The sequence below is a fragment of the Lycorma delicatula genome, chromosome 6 (genome assembly GCF_047948215.1).
Source record: "Lycorma delicatula isolate Av1 chromosome 6, ASM4794821v1, whole genome shotgun sequence".
Lineage (NCBI taxonomy): Eukaryota > Metazoa > Arthropoda > Insecta > Hemiptera > Fulgoridae > Lycorma > Lycorma delicatula.
Window position 1 is genome coordinate 150,985,979 of NC_134460.1, and position 16,970 is coordinate 151,002,948.

Consider the following 16,970-nt stretch of genomic DNA (forward strand, 5'->3'; position numbering starts at 1 on the left):
TCAAAAAAACAACTTTTCACATAATTTAAAAAAAAAACATCAGAACAATATAAGCATGCACCATTTTACATTCAAAATTTTATAAGTGTAAATTAACAATATGTTACACTTACAACTAGCTGAATTATTTGTTTTTTGGATAAACAAATGTTAAGCTTAATTTAAATCTCTTTTATAATCCTTTGGAAATGGTTAACCAAACTAATTTTTCTTTCCTTTCCTAAATAACTTCATTTAACTCTTACAATCAAGCTATTCAACAAATGGCTGAAGCTAAAAAATTGTAATGAGCGATTTAGTTGGCTTATTCTTTATATGCACATAGAATTAGTACCTCAACAATTAGTAGAAAAATATCAATTGAATGTTCCCAGCTCTTATAGAATATTAATTGAAAATGCAAAACCCCTTTAACTAATTTATCTCACTGAGTGAAAATATAAAAGGGAATTCCTGAAACCATGAAAATTAGAGTGCACCTTCCTATTTTGCCTATTACAAGATTTCAATATTTACTTACCCCAATATTTACTTTCCAAACAAAATTTCACAACTGAATTCGAGTTTTGGTGACAATCAGACCACAACATCAATGAAAATTATCAAATATACTCTAATTCCAGTTTCCCCCTTTTAGAGGTGGTTAAAAACAATCCAACATACATTTTATGTATAAAATGTTGGAATTATCACTTTTGCTGAATTTACATCATCTATCATAAGTGATTTAAAAGATGAGACAGTAAATTGAATATTCTGTTAACCTTCTTGGAAAAGTGTTCCTAACAAATTTTAGTGTTGTTCTCAACTCAAATGAACATATTTGTATAAAAAAATAAATAAATAAAAATAGTTTTGCTCCTCATTTCTCTTGTGTAGGAGTGAGCAAAAAAACCACCTTCTATCAGCAGTTTCTACAAAAGAAGAATAACCCTACCATTTTTGAAGGTTTCAATTTTTCCATTATCATCAAATGTTTTCTTTTCATTTTATGTAAAATTTCTCAGAATAGAGTTTTCAACAAGTTTTGCTTTTTTATTTATTATATTTTTATTTATCGGTTGTAATTTAGCAAAATTAATTTCAACAAACCAAAAAAAGGTTTTTTCAAATAAAACTTTTTAGACTGCAAAGGTTTTCTTGAAAATGACTAGAGATGTAATTCTGGGATCCATTTTATTCAATTTTTCAGGTCAAAAAAAATGAAATCCATCTAATTTGCCCTTTAATTTTGAATCCCAAGAACTGTTTAGTATACCTTAATTTTATTCTTGGTGCAATGATCAGAGTGAAATATTTCACTAGTTGCATTCCTAAAACAAAGCAATTTCTAACTTATGTTTACAGGAATATTCCCCACATATTAACATCCCAAATCAACTACTACTCTTGAATAAATTTCTTTATATATAAAAATTCAGATTTAAGACAATAAATAAAAAGCAAACTTAAACCTTCACTTTCCAAGCATAATTAATTTATTAATTTTAATAATAAAGGCGAAGGCATGATAACACTTGAAGAAATATATCTTGTATGCATTTTATGGTATTAGTAACATAAATCAATTACTGAAAATTTTAATACTTACAAATTAAATTCAATGAGGTGTTTACTTTTTATTATTACCTTGTAATCACAGGCTTCAGTAAGTTGAACTTTTAAATCTCTACTTAATGACCTGGATTCTGCAAGTTGTAATTGAAGTTTATCAAGCTGTTTATTCAACTTTTTTACTCTATTCAACAAAGAAAGAAAAATGATTAATACAAGAAATGAAATTAAAAATCTATTGTCATAAATTAATTACCATTAGCTATTACATTTTAATACAATTAATAACCTAAGTAATAGCTTTAAATAACAAGCTTTTCTTCTTTCCTATGGCCCTAAGCAATAAGGTAAGTCTTATGGCCTGCAAGTCCGAGATTTTCTTGATACTTGATTCCCAGATCGGTGGACTGATCGTGAAGGTCCAATTATATGACACCTCCCTACCCACATTTCATCCCGCTAGATTTTTTCTTGTGGTATTTCATAAAAGAATGAATTTGTGTAACACCTTTGCCTGTGATCTTGTTAAGCTAGAACTTCGAATTAATTTCTGATTTGCTGGCAACAGTCTGGAATGAATTCAAATAGAAATCAAATCAGGTGGGATGTATCATATTACAAACAGAAGCCATATCTAACCAAACTGAATGTTGGGTGACAAATGCAATTTGTTTTTCTATGAAATGAGAGCTCAACTGATTCTGTAAGTTATCTCAATAAATTTTTATAAGCTTTTAAAGTTGTGAATTCCCTTTTTGAATCACTTGGTATAAATATACAAAAATACAATAGAATTGACTGGCTTAAGAGACTCAGTAATTTGTGTCCCACATATCTCACATTAAACAGTTTGAGATGAAAATTATCATTAGTGTCATTTACAATTATTTAAAAAATAATAATTGCAGAAAAGGTGGATACATTTTTGGAATTTACAGCCACATTTTTATTTACAACTGTTGTATATAATTTGTATATTTAACATTAATTAGACGAGGCTAGCAAGCAAAAGTGAGCGTAGGTTAGTTGGTTATAATTCTGTGTAGTGACTAATGGTACAAATATCAACAAAAAACTAACAAAACATAACCTATGCTTGCTTCACTCACTAACCTCATCTAATTTAAGCTAAATACACGAATTACATACAGCTTATTAATAACAAAAGTAATTTTTAAACTAAATTCAATAATGTTAATTATTGTTATTTTACATTAATTAAATCAAATTTTTATTTTATTTTATTTGTTGTCAAATTCCTAAAAATTACCAAAAAATGAATTTAACTTACCGTACCTTCCTCAAACACAATGATTTCACTATTTCTTGAACATTTCAAAAAGCAGTACATCAAAACACAAGGGAATCTTATATCCACCAATGGAGTTGAGGTTAGAATCATTATACACCAGCTGTTTTGTGGTGCATCAATATTCTAAGCCAACCTATGTCTAAAAAATTTTTGTTTTTAAATATAATGGAGAAAGATAAACCAAGTTAATCAAACTCATTAAAAAAAAATTACTGTCAAATTAAGCAAATGAAGCCACACATTAACATTTGCTACAATAACAATAAACAAGACGATCCTTTGTTATATCCTTTCTGCATGCTATACCCTCAATTCAGTGGGATCTGATAATTCTTATTCCACTGACTACTCAACTCAACTCAAGACAGATCAACTCTGACTGTAGTACAGATTATTAAATCATGAAATTAAAAAAATCTATGCTGGTTTTCAATTCCCAGCAAGCAGAGCCCACTATCTTCTCAGGAAGCAGAACTATGTGAGGTGTAATGGGGCAAACATTTCTTGACTACTAGGCCTCTGTATAGGATATTTGATTTTTAAAGTGCTGGAGTTGTCAATAAATGTTGTCAATAAATAAGGGGTAACCAGACATCCCTAGACATTGTAGCTGGCTATCCCCAACAAGGAGTGGCAAAAACATGCTATTGTCCAAATCACTATAGTCCAAGGTGGTACCCAACACCCAGGCTGTTATTTTCTACAACTTTTTGAATCTTTTAAAAGAAAGTTTACACTACTCAGATCAGGTGAAAATTTTTTCAATATTTTTTAAATTATGTAGCAATCAATTTAATTGTTTATTTAATTTAAATACTATTCTTTATTTATTTATTTATGCTTATTGTAAGGATTTTTCTTTTTTTTTTTAACTGCAAAAATCTTGCAATAATAAAATAAAGACAGCATAAAAGAATTTAAGTTATTTTGTTAAGATTATTATGTTTTAGAATATTATCTTGTTTTATAAAAAAGAAACCAAAGAACTTGTTATTATCAATAAATAATTAAAATTACCTAAGGTTTGCATCATCACGTTCAGCTTCTAAAAGTGATCGCATACGAGTACTATCCTCATGTAATGTAACTTTTCTTCTTAGTAAATCTAAATGAAGATCTCTTCTCTGTAATTGGTCTCTTAGATTTCTAACACGTCTTTGAAGATTGTAAACCACAGTAGACTATAAATTTACAAAAGATTACTTATTTAACCCATTATAATAAAAGAAGAGAATATTAACGATGCAAGTAAAATTTAGTAATGAAATAAACTTGAAAATAAAGAATATAACATATAGAAATTATAACATGAAAAATAAACTAAAGCACAAGCATCTAATAAAATAAAATGAGACTAAATAAAAATTACAAATAAATCTAAGTTATACCATAGCTGTCTATGGTATAAAGATCCATGAACCTCAAATTTATAAAAAGTAATTCATCTTGAATAAATTTCACCACATTACATTAACTAATAGTCAAAACATTAAAATCAATTATAATAATTAAGTACCAAAAACTCGGATATAAACTTCCTCCACAAAAAGTGATGAAGTGACAAAGCAGTAAGCAAATTTTATGAAATGAGCCAAACAGGGGAAAATAACAGCTCTTAAGTATGATTTGAAGATTATAACAATAAGTACAAATTAAATGACAAACACAGTAAGATAATTATAATATCTGTATCAAAGAATTATTCTAAAATTTTAATGAAATCAACATCTTGGCTTATGTCTTAACTGCTGATAACACAGGGGAACAAAAAAGAATTTTTTTTTGTCTTGGTAAGAAAAATATGTGATTCTGATAATATTTTTTTCACCTGAATTCAAATATGATATCAATTTTTCCCCATCAAGCAAAGTTTCTGAGAAAACTTTATAATTCCAAATATTGCAATACTTTCTCCATTTAGACACGTGACTCACGTACAAAGTAAGAAATTATGATTTTCTGCTATACTTCGCTTGTGGAGCATCCCTATGATGGTCCAACCATATATAATCTGTCAGCATATCAGGATTCCATTTGCCTTGGTTCAGCTATTTTCCATAGCTGAAATCCCTGATAAAAGTGTTCCCTGTGCTCATCGACTCTGAGTAACATTTTTGAATGCTTTTCAAGCTGCTTCTTCAGTGGATTCAATAGTTCCTCAAACTTTTCATCATGCATTAGTAATCGTATTTGTGGACCCACAAATATTCCTTCTATAAATTTTTGCATCACTAATTTTAGGAAACTCTACAGTACATGAAACCAAGTGTATTTTCCATGACCTTGACAAGATTCGTTTTTAATCCTTAATGATATATAACTGAGGCAGAAACACAATTTTAGGATTACACATTAGGTCATATTTCACATTTTTCTTTCAGGAATGAGTGATTAGCATTCATTTAGACCATTCTTTTCTAATGAAATGGTTGTTTCTGTCCCTACTATTCTATTCACACAGAAAACAACAGTACTTTGTGTAATCAAGCTGCAGACCAAGAATAAGTGCAATTACATTAAAATCACCATGATATTCCATTTATACACTGCATATTGAAGCTTTTCCAATATAAACTGAAAGTTTCCATATGTTTCTTTCATATTAGCCGAGTGAGCCACAGATACAGATGGGAATTTATTGCCATTATGCAGAAGCTTTTAAACTAACTTTAGAGGAATCAATGAACAAGCACTGTTCTGTTGGGTTATGTTCATTACAAAGTGTTTCCATAAGAGAAGAAATGTCATTACAAAACACTAAGCCATTTTCTTCAGAAAAATACTCTTTAAATTCAGAATGACAATTACAATACGTACATATCTTTGTATTCTTTTGAAGAATATTCCATCCTTTTAGCTGGGAAGCAAGCATTTCAGACTGTTTTTTGGGTAACTTTAAATCGTGTATGAGATCGTTCAGATTTTCTTGAGTCAGTAAATGAGGCTCAGATGAACCGCTTTGTTCAAAAGTTGTATCACCAGAATCTGTTTCTTTTTCTTCCTTACTTCCATCAGACTCTAAGCTCTCTTCCTCTAATGCCACATGTTCTGGAGGCTTTGGTAAGGGCAATTTTTTACAATGTGGAACTGATCTCATTGCAGATTGCAAGTTAGGGTATAGCACTGTATGTTTTGATTTTAATGTAATGCCTTTAATGTTTGTTAAGCATAAATAACAGTCAGAAGAGTGATCTTTGGGTTCCCTCCAAATCAAAGGGATAGCAAATGGCATGTGGTGTGTGCCATTTGTACATGCAGTGAGAAGCCCAGAACATGAAAAACAACAGATATGTGGGACCCAGGCCCTTGTTTGGTCCCCGACTCTACACTCAAAATGAAGTTCATAACACTTTTCACTAATGGAATAAGGTTTTGCCTTCGACACTTTAGCATCACTTCACCACATATATAGGATGATTTAAACAGACTTTAGGCGTTTTGTAACTAATGCATAATTAAAAGAAATAAAGTTGTAAATATGCAATACACAATAACTCAGACACAAAGCATTCACAATGACGTGTTTACTGGTTCACTACTATCTCACAACTGGCATCGTTTTGATGAATGTATGGTACACTAAATAGTCTTTGTACATGTCTATACACATCTGAACCTGTACAACAATAGCAATGCTACCCTTTGAGTTACCTCATTTGGATCCATCATATTTACAATGCTCTATGAGCTTTTACTTGGCAATGGATAAATTAATGAAAAAATGTTTTAAAATATTTAAAAAAAATAATAAAAAACTATGGGTGATGGAGAAATTCCGAATACATATTTGAAAACAGCATAAAAAACTACATTAAGTACACCTATTGATACTCATGAGTCAAAAATCATGTTGACCAGTGTAATTCTTACTGTCATTCTTAAAGCACAATCACTGTTCTATGAATGTGTTTGTCTGTCTCTATTGTCAAGGTCTCACAATCTTTTGTCCAGTTTTGATAAATTATGGTTTAATACTTTTAATGTATTCAGTATTTATTTTATGGTTATTTGTTTATGTTTTGAATTATATCTCACCTTGATCGGAAACCTATTCCGGTTTTAATCATTTTTTTCAAACATACAGAATATGAGCCTGAATAGTTATCATTATCTCAGGTACTCAAGAATCACTGTAAAACAGGAACTCTATCTATGGCTTTGCGACAATTAATCTGTTTGTTTAATAAAAATAGCATGGTTATCAATTTATTATAAAATAATAAATTTTTGCCTAGGTATTGAATTTTTAACTACATCTTGATAAAAAAAAGTAAAAGATAAATACAGCAAATTAAATGTAAAATAAAACAACTAAAGGAAGCAAAACGTCATTTACAAAAAACAAAATTAAAAACGCAGAAAAAAAGAAATATCTACATTTGCTTTTGCTAAAAGTGAAATTTATTATTTCTTTAACACTATTATAAATAAATCTCATAGAATACTAGATGAAGTGAAGATCTGATACAAAAAAAAATATCCTAAACTCTTGAACTACTATTAAGTACAGAGGAGGGGACTTGCTTGGATATGATCTTGAAACTTAACTACACTTCCATGATTTTTTATCCATTGATTCTTGGACATAACTTGCAGACTGGCAACATGCCTTTTTACTACAACATGCCTTCTACTCGTTGCTGTCTTGTTTTGTGATGTTATGACAGAGTGCACTGACCAAATTTTATTAGTGTTAAACATTCTCAGATATTCAGACATGCAAAATAAGAAACAACAAGTTAAATTAATTACAACATATAAAAATATGATTTTGGTTATAATGCTATAAAAATAAGTGAAATTAAAGTTATATTACTTCTAATGTTGCTGAAAACAATAAACGCGTAGCTGAATGCTGATTGACCACAGAATGGCTAAATGAAACAGAACCTCAAAGTAGAAGAGAAAAAGAATACTCTTAAGCAAAAGATCATTAAACAAGCCTAATGAAATCAAGTGGAAATTACATTAAGATTTTCACTGGTAAAATCTGATCGATCATTTTTAGGAAGTGGTTAATTGTGAATTTACATTATCAAATTTATATATAGCTGTTCTACATAGAATTTTCTTTTTCTTCATACTATTATATTAGGTCAAATAGATTACATCATTCTGCTGATAACATACAGGGAAGTAAAATTTAAAATACTAACACATACAAGTTAAATTCATGAATCTGTATTATATTTTAAGTTCACTAAAAGAAAAAAAAAAGTAAAAATGGAATATTAAATGCTGCTTGAAGTCATGCCTGTTTCAAAACAGTAAAGTAGATAATTTTGTTATTTACGACTTTTGTTATTTACGATACTAAAGAATTAGTTTTCTTTTAAATCATCTTGATTACTGATAAAACAGTAATCAACTCTAAATTTATCTTTTAAATTCAATGTTGAATTATCTCTCTTATCTTTATTAATTAATATTTAAAAGTGGGTATATTTTTTACTTATGTAAAACCAGCACATTATTTGGACACATTAATCTGTACCATAAATGGGATTGAAAAATTAATTTCTATGTACACTCAAGTAATATGTTAGAGAATAAAAAAAAGATTTGTCCTTGTTCTCTTTGCTTCTGTTTTGCAAATACTAAGTATATTAACTGAAGGAACTGAAGGAAGCTTATTAATTATTGCCTGGTAAAAGGTGTAAAATTCATTAGAGCAACACATAACACAAAAGTATTACTTGTTAACCAAATACTAGAATGCACTACAAAATTAATATTGCAAATACTAATTCAAAGAGGTCATCATTTCAAACAACTACCCAAGAAAGATCAGTGACTTGCAATTGTATTTTCATTCTATAAGGATGTAAGCCTTATTAATTTATATACAGAGAAATGCTATTTACTTATTAGTGTGCACTAATGCATATTGTATGTACAAAATATACCTCCAAATTTCATTTTTTGCAATTACCTAATGTACCACATTATTATTTTTTCAATAATCATGTATTACAATACTTTAATTATAAAGTTCACAAAAATCTTTGGAACAATGACATTTTAATTAAGAAAAAAGAATCAATTTCTTGGGTAGGAAAATATGTACTGAAAAAAATTAAATCATCTTAAATTGATATCTCAAATAATTACAATAACTATTTATTATGTACAGTCAATGAATTAAAATATTTATTTATATCTGAACAATATACAAAAGCAAACAGAAAATTCTAAATGTGGATAAATTCTGGATGGTAAAATTCCCTAATCAGAGAAAGTTACTAGGAGTTAATTATCCCATTTCTATTCCCTTATCATTCATTCAATCCTTCTTACTTGGATGAATGCAATGGCAATTTTTGGGTAACTGCACTGGATCCAAAAGTAGCAGCTAGCAGGCAGTTTTTAAAGACAGTAAGACTGTATTAAATCTCAGTAGGGTAGTGACCCTGACTTTTGAAATTAAGTATCATTTTTCTTAAGTGGGAGTTTCATAAAAAATTAAATTGGCTGATATGTCTACTCAGTATTGCCAGCTCCTCATGAAATATATTATCTGGATAATTGTTCTAAATAAAAAATAGACACTGTATAATAAAAGTTTAAGTTTATAAAGTTAGATAAGAACTTATATTTGCACCATCCAGTATATGAACTATTATATATGCTTGTACCAATCAACGTAAAAGGTAAAATTTTAACAAATTATTCACACTTTTGCATTAAATTTGTAGAACTTTTAATTAATGATGCACTCTCATATAAATATATATATATATATATTACATCTTTATAAATGGTTTAATCCACATCTCTAAAAACACTCCAAAGAAACAAAGGTGGATATTATTCAGTGTCTTTATAAGTAAAGTTGGTCCAACTCAACATCCCACCAGTTTTGAAATGTTATTACAGGGATTCATCTGTGGTATAATTTGGCTATTTTGTATAGTACAGATATGTAAAGAGTGATGATAAAAAAACAAAATTAAAAAAGTAATGTGTGCATGTATTAATTTACAATAAATGTTTACCTAAGGAATACCTCAATATATTCTCTTATGGCACCAGGATTTTCTGATTCCTAAATTGCATCTGATAAGTTCACTAATAAGTATAAAACCAGAATTCAGTAAGAGACAAATATAAAGGGTAATATTTTTCAACAGATTGCATAAAAATGTTAGCTAATTAAAAATAATAAATGTTAACAATAATAGTACTCTAGTTAAATTTCTTTAACAATTTACAGTTTATTAATAAGAAATACTAACAGTAAAATATTATTATATTCACAACACAAACAAAATTACAAATAGTTTTAATTAAATTGTAAGAGCAATCATGTACTGACACCTGCATACATATATGCACATTAAGTACTATAAAACTACAATTAAATTTCAGTCTGGATAAATTTTTATCTAAACGTTAAAAAATAATTACATAAAGGCAAGCTAAATCTGAAAACCATAGAATAACTCGTTAAGCCTCTCGTTGAAAAAAATACCTATTTGCATAAAATGTAACAGACTGCCATGAACTTGTAATATACTTTAAACTCTATATAAGGAAACTTAAAACTCAAAGACTCAGTTTCTTAACAAATCTACCTAAGGTTTCTACATTGTTTCTGCATTATTTATATTGAAGTAAAATACAGAGATTACTCTATCTCTATCAGCTAAAAATATTATGCTTTTTTTTTTTGCTTTTTGTAGTATAGTTTTTACTGATAATTTTTCCTATTTATTAAGAAGTAATTTCATCTAACACTAAAAGTTGTAAACCATAAATTGGATCATCTTCTATTTAATTTTTTTTCCTAATGTAATACTGATTTCAGCAATACTCATTCATCTACATCAGATGAAATTTTTTGAATTAAAATATTTACCGTTATTAAAAGATTCAGAAAGAGAATGGATCAGTTAAATGACAAGAAAAAATAGATGTTAATACATTTGTTGGTAATGAAATTTGAGGATCAACATCTAAATTTTAACAACCACCACAAATATAAATCCAACATTTCACAAAAGCAAGCATAATCAACAAAATTTGATTTACAGTTAAATAATATCTGATTTTCTGTAAGTTCCATGAGAACGTACTAAAAATGTTTAAACCTTAAGAAATCAGATCAACAGTTTAGGAGTCTTGTTAGAATCAACCAAACAATGAAAGGGTTAAATTGAAAATTAAAAATGAAATCAGTTAATAAAATAAAATATGTTTTCATATAACAAAATAACATCAAATTATTCTTTTTGCAGTCTTAAAAAACTTTTAGCTCTAAGAATTCAATGAGTTAAGAATTTTACAATTTACTCTAATTAAGCTATAAAGCAGCCTTTTTTTTAAGGTATTCAAAAACCATGTATCAAAACATGACCAGAGAGATATTTATAAATCTATAAAGAATCTTTTTTTTTATATATTAAGTCACTGTGATGAAATCTGGTAAAGTTACAAATTGTTATAGTGAGTACCTGTTTCATATCTTACCAGTTCAACAGATTTCACGTGTATATTTTGTTTATCTACCACAGATATGAACAAGATAAATTTCTGTCAACTCAATAAATACAAGTGAATTTTATAGACAGCATTAATTAAGAATTGTATGAAAATTGATTGTGTTACGGCCCTGTAACATCTAAAAGTAAAGTTCCTTTACATCTAAAAAAAAAATTATTTAAAAAATCAAAGTTGAAAAGATAAAATCATTAACCCACTCAACTTGAATACTTTTTCAGAAAGTGTTGGGTGTTGTGATGCTTGTTTCATGAATACCACATGCTACGATTATCCAAAAAATATTTTTTTTGAATATGCATATACAACAATTAGAGCAATTTATTTACAAATAACATTGAACAATTTTTTTTTCAAGTAAAATTATATTAAATGTATAAAATAAAGAAGTATATAATTTATTTATCAATTTACAGAATACAAGAATACTTTTTAAAAAACCTTTTTTCCACTAAATTTTATTTAGTTTCAACTTGACTTGGTTTTGTTAATAGAGAAATAATCTTTATCACTGGTAAATCTTTGTACACTTTTGCAGCAAAAATAATAGTGTAAAGAGAATGAAGCATTTATGCAGTTGGAATAAATGTCAACATGCGGAGAATAACAGAAAATATGTAAAACTTTATTAAAGCAGAACATTTACATGTCAACCAACAACAAAGGTTTTAACCCACTTTCAAACCAACATAAACAAGTAAACCATTCATTATTTCTGGCACAAAATTTTTAGTATAGTTCAATCATTCAAAGTTACCAGATCTGGATTAAGGGTGTTTCCAATCAACAAAAATTTATTGAACTATTTTATTTACCTTCTGAATGATAAATTGAATCATATATAAATTTATAAAAAACTTGTTTTTTGTCTAAAAATTTTGTTATAAATGAAGTTTTTAAAATTAATTTTAAATAAATAATAATAATTATAAACTAAACTTAATAAAAATTTATAAAATTAATTGGATAATTCCCTGTAAGCTGACTGCTAATGAAGACATTCTGATCTTTACAACAGTAAATGGTAAAATGAAATTTTAGCATGGAAGTTCTTTAACGGGGGAGGAAGAATAAAAAAAATGATAATTTTTTGCAGTAGAACATTACATTTACTGTCAATTTTCATATGTAGCAACACATAAAAAAATGTTTCTAATTCTCTCTAATCATGTTTTGATAAAATAAGCAGTTTTAGTTATAAAAACAAAAAAATATGGTTTTTACTAAAATTATTTGGCTGGTATTTTAACTTAAGAGAATTCATAACTCTTTAAATTCTTGAAAGATTTCTTGTAAAATGAAAAAAATGAATTAAGTACTTGAAATTATTTTTTTTAATAGTAAAAATAAAACACTACAAAAAACTACTTTTAAAGCAAAAAAAAGCCAAAAAAAGTATTAAAATAATAAAGCAAAGTACAAAGAAGAGGAATATGAATCTTACTTCTCTCATTGGGATGTCACAACAAGAGCGTTCCCTTTGAAGTCGAGGGAATGTCCCATAACACACACAACACCTCTGATATAAGATTTATGCAAGCAAGAGAAAGAAAATAAAAACAACAACCAAGGTATAGACACTAAATTTAATTATAATACAAGATTTAGAAGAATTATATAGAAATACATTACATAATTAGATTCAGAAAAAATCAAGTGGTAACTGACTGAAGAACTATGTATAAAATTTAATATAATTCAAATATAATAAATATTAAAAACATCCTTCAAAATAAAGATAAGCTAAAAACAATATAGAGGAAAGAAGTCCCTTATACAACACAGAAAGATCTTGCAATTCAATATGTCATATTTTAACGTAATTAGTAATAAATGAGACAAATATTTAATTAACATGCATGTAATTTTTAAAAATATAAAATTCTGGTAGTTACTATACAATATCAAAATTGGCAGAAGTATTTAATCTAAGTAATCAAAATGTAACTTGTATGCAGAATTTTTTTTTAACTATAAAAACATCATAATGTTTTTATCACTGCGAATTTATATTTTTTATTAAATGAGAAGCCAGTAATATAATGTCAAGATAGTGAACTATTGAGAATAACATCAGTTTGATGAAAGTATAAAAAAAATCCTAATTCAGCCAAGCTACATTTTGATAATTATTTTAACTGAAATTATTTTTAATTAATATTTTTATTTTTTAGGTCAAATTTTCCACCAATTTGATCTCAAAATTAACGAAGTTGGAGAGGCCTTAATTTATTTTAATAACTAAACTAGTAAATTTTTAACTAATTACTTCTGTAAGGCACCTAATTTTCTCAAAAGTTTATTTACAAACTTTATAAAAAGTCTTGTGTCTACTTGATGTAGATTTTCACTTGAGTTTATATTTCCCGTTATCTTAAATCCAACAGATTCTTTTTTAACATCTTCTCTGATATTACTAAGCAAACAGCTAAACTTATTACTGCATTTTCAATAACATAAAATGAACAAAAAAACCAGTTAAACTTATTTTTATTAATTTTCTGCAAATTTCCCCCTTACCATCACTAATTTAAGCAAATTGGAAATGCAAAAGGTACAGACAAAATAAGAGAACTATTTAAAAAATAATTAATTTATCTAAGGTAAATCACACAAGTGCTAATGATTACATTATTTACAGAGCACTTAAGCATTATTGCTTAATACACAACATTATTAGGACTTTTCAAGATTACCTACCACATGTATTTTGTAATTATTATGTAATCAAAATTACAAATTTAGTACAATATTGTTAACTCTCATGTAGATTAACCCTTTTGAAAGACATGAGGATTTTTTTTTTCTTATGAAAAAATCTGATTAATAACAGCAACAACTGTAATACAAGGGCAAATCAAATAAAAACAGAATTTTTGTTCACAAGCATCTACGGTTGGTAGGACTGGGCCCGCACTTCTAGTATGCTTAGGAGGGGTCATCAGGAATGTGGAGAGTCAACCATTCCACACTCCCAACCAATTCGTCAATAATACTCACGATGTTGTAGCAACAGGTGCACCCCTCCACTGCGCAACACATAATTATAAAATTTCTCTCTCTTGAAGGAGTTCAAGCGATGGAAATTTACTGGAGATTGACTGCACAGTTCAGGGACCAAACATTGTCAAGGACTTGTGTGTTTTCCTGGCATAAAGAGTTCAAATAAGGACGATAATGAGTGGAAAATCAGCAACATGATCGCCGTCCTCAAACTAGCATTACAAATGAAAACATTTGCATGGTTCAAGACAATCTTGAAGATGATCGACGGGTGAGAGTATCCAAAATTGCAGAAGAGGTGGGAACAATATATGGAAGCTGTAAAGCGATCATCACAAATGACCTTCAGTTCCATAAAGTGTGTGCCAGATAGGTCCCTCACTGTTTGACCGCAGATCAGAAGTTGGAACGTTTGGAGGTCTCTCAGAGGCTTACAGCAAGGTTTGTGAAAGAAGGCGATGCATTTTTGAGTTGGATTGTCACCTGCTACAAAACGTGGGTCCACCACTACACTCCCTAGTTGAAACAACCCAGTATGGAGTGGCCGAGGAAAGGGAAGGCAGCCCTAGTGAAAGCCAAGACTCGACTGTCAGCTGGTAAGGTTCTTTCAACTGTTTTTTTCAACCGGCATGGCATTTTGCTCATTGATTTTTTGCTTGAGCAACACACAATCAATGCTGCTTACTTCTGCGAGCTGTTGAACGAGGTGAGAGCTGCAGATGAGACCAACCGATTCGAGAAGCCACCCTCCTCCATGACAACGCCAGGTCCCCATACTGCAGCTCTAACAGTCTCAAAACTAGAAGAAATGCACTGGACTCAACTTGATTATCCTCTCTACAGCCTAGTCCTATCACCCTGTGATTTTCATTTGTTTGGGCCACTTAAAGAAGCTCTAAGAGGGCAACAATTTGAAGATGGTGAGGGCAAGGAGGGATCCGTGTGCAATTGGCTCCTGATGCAACCAGCTTCATTCTACAGTGCTACAATAAAAAACGTTCCTTCTCGCTGGGAAAAATGTATTTCAAAATCAGGAAACTATGTAGAAAAATAAATTAATTTTCCTTTTATTTTTCAATAAACAATTTTTTTTTAAAAATAAAATCCTGTTTTTATTTGATTATATATATATATATATATATATATATATATATATGGTATATCAATATTTAATATTACAAGTATACACCCATGTATAACTAGTATACATCAGGATTTTCCACTAGTGATCAGTATATTCTAATGCAAAACTAAGGGGGACACACACATAGACACACATACAAATGACATTTAGTAGCGTAGGATTATTTATTTGAAGTTGATTACTTACAAAAATGATGAATGACTATTACTGAAAATTCCCATGGGAAAACAAATAAAATGCCACCTCATGTTCAAGTTACGATTAGGCCTATATTACGTCTGCTATTTTCTAAACAATATTTTTCCATTATCTGTTACAATTATATTTTCATTATCACTAATCACAATTTCTTTCATCAAGAGTTCAGTAGCATAATTGAAATGTTAAAAAATATATAAATAAAACACTAATTTACATTCCCACCTCCTGAGTCAGAAGTCATGACCACAAAGCTGAATCCAATAGTCTCTGAGCTATTATGTTAAAAGTTATATCTTTCGTAAGTTTGCAGTCATAATTATAAAAAACAGGCTGCTTCCAATTTTTTAATAAACCGTGAATTTTGATCACTTGGACATATTTAGCAAGTTGTAGAAGTGTATGGTTTTTTCATCGAATTCATATTGTTCTTTCACCTTCATTTCATAAGCTATGAGGCACAAAACATTTCAAATGGATACAAATGGCAGTCCTTCAAAATATTTATGACAACACTTAGCACACCCAGAATGATTGTAACTTTGTTCACTCAATTTTCAAAACTGTCGGTAGTGGATATTTCAGTTTCAAACGGTATAAGCATGTGACTCAGCTGAGTGTAAAGAAAATGCTTAAGAAATACCTTTAAAAGACCACTTTATGCGTTTAGTTTGATTGAATTCAACGCTCTTTCTCATTTTTTGAATTTGGCCTGGAGTGAATATTTTTTTCACGTATTTACCTTGCTGCTTCAGTGAATAATTTTTTGATTTTAATTTTGATATTTCCTCCAGTAAATGTTTGCTTTCTAACTTGTTATAATACAGTTCACTAAGCAACTTGAATTTTTCACCTTCTGTAGATGTACTTACTACAATGCTTTCAGGCTCTCTGAGATCCTGTCATGGTGAGATCTTCCTCTTCAGCATTCACTGATGAATTTTCATCATTTTCTGGTGATGAAGGAATGTTTTTTTACTTGATAGCACCTCATTTACTTGTTTTTTTCTCTACTTTCACTATGTATGTTCCTTGAACCAGTCACTATTGTCAGTTCCTGTTTTAGGTAAGTGGTCAGTAGGAGAAGCATCTTTTTTTAATTTTTTTTCTATACGGTTCATAATTTAAAAGTTGACTTTGTAAGTCTCACCATAGTAATCAGTTTTAAAATGTATGATTCAAATTGTTCTGTTGACAACATTAAAATTGTCTTGTCAGCCACATTTGTTTACCCAGATTTTACTTTGTGCACTGTCTTTT